Genomic DNA, 1,736 nt, shown 5'->3' with positions numbered 1-1,736 from the left:
GTTTGTTTTTTTTTGTAATGTCTCTTTTGCTGTACAGAAGCTCTTTAACTTCATTATCATCGCATTGGGTGCTCTATCTTCAAAGATGTCGCTGAAGTATATGTCATGTAGTGTTGCGCCTATCTTTGCTTCCAGGTATTTTATGGTTTCCGTTCTTATGCCTAGGTCTTTAATCCACTTTGAATTGCAAATATACATATTTTTTTTAAAGAAACTAACATTTGTTGAGCATTTATTTTATACTGGGGATTATGTAAACCTCTTACACATATGATCCCATTTGATTTCCAGAATAACCTATAGACACTGGTATTATTTATCTATCCATCTCACAGAAGAGGAAAATGAGGCTCAAGAAATTAACCAACTCTCCTAAGTACTCATGGAAAGTAAGCACCTGGGCCCAGACTTGATCATAGTTCTGTGACCCCAAAGTCTAAAAACCTAACCAACTGTGCAAATCTGGTCATCTCTCCATAGTTTGCCTACTCTGAATTAAGTGGAAGTAGTATCTGAATCCAGTTATCTATCACTGGTCATTGTTTTGAGTCTCAGTGCAATATTTCAAGGAATTTGTTCATGGGAAGACTGATAAATAACAAAAAACAAATAAATAAAACTGCCATGAGAAACACCTCACACTATAGTGTGGTCATCCATTTATAAACACTTTTTTTCCCCCACAGATTATATTTTTTTCATCTTAGTAGCCCCCGGAACAGTGCCTGGCACAAAGTAAATGCTCAATAAATGTTTAAGCAAGTAAATGAAAAAAGAATTATAACTCCCCAGTCATTTAAATTATAAGGGCATCCTAAAAGCCAACCACTATCAGATAAAGCAAAGTTTCCCTTTACTCTGCTTTACCCATTACCTTTATTCTGCTATATAACTGCTGCATTTACACTTTCACCATTTTATGGTGGTGTGTATCTTGTCCAGCCCTTAATAGATATTGTATTTCTATATTCATAAAGTTATACAGATAAAGCATAACCCCTGGCTTTAAGAAAATGGTAAGAAGGGGCCTCCCTGGTGGCACAAAGGGTTAACTCTCAGCACTATGACACTGTCCTCAGCCACTGCCAGGGAGCTGACCCACATGGTACAGCAGGCCTCTCCTGTCTGGTCCACTGCTCCCACTCAGCAATGTAGATCCGCCTGTTCTGCCTCCCACTCTATCTGTGATAAACCCTCTCACCCCCTGCACCTCTGGCCCACACTCCCAGCTTTTGAATGCAAAAAATAAATAAATCTTAAAGAAAAAAAAAGTGGTAAAAAATGACAGTCAAACTTACGAGAAGAGTATATTTTTAAACTGACCACTGTTCCACCTACATAATTATGCTTTGCAGCATACAGCATATACCATCTGCAAATTCCCACTATGAGTGGGACTACTGCTTTTTTATTCAGTTGCTACCCACTCCCTCTCAAATCCTCACAGCAAGTGAGAATTATACCTTTTCATTGTTATAAAATCCCAAGCCTTTACTCTTAAGAAAACTTTGCCTAAAAAAGAAGACTTTGCCTGTGATTCTACATAATTTAAAAGCCAGCTGAACTACTTCCTCTCTTCACAATGCCCCCCATTTTGGGTTTCTTTGGATTTAAGGACTGTCTACATCAGAATTACCTACAAGACCTGTTAAAAATACAACACTGGGGCCCTCCCTGGTGGCGCAGCGGGTTAAAGCACAGCACTGAGAAGCTAAAGCCACTTCCGCATGAGTTCG

This window comes from Condylura cristata, unplaced genomic scaffold, assembly GCF_000260355.1.
Source record: "Condylura cristata isolate star-nosed mole 26May11 unplaced genomic scaffold, ConCri1.0 scaffold00001, whole genome shotgun sequence".
Classification (NCBI taxonomy): domain Eukaryota; kingdom Metazoa; phylum Chordata; class Mammalia; order Eulipotyphla; family Talpidae; genus Condylura; species Condylura cristata.
This window is presented reverse-complemented; position numbering follows the sequence as displayed.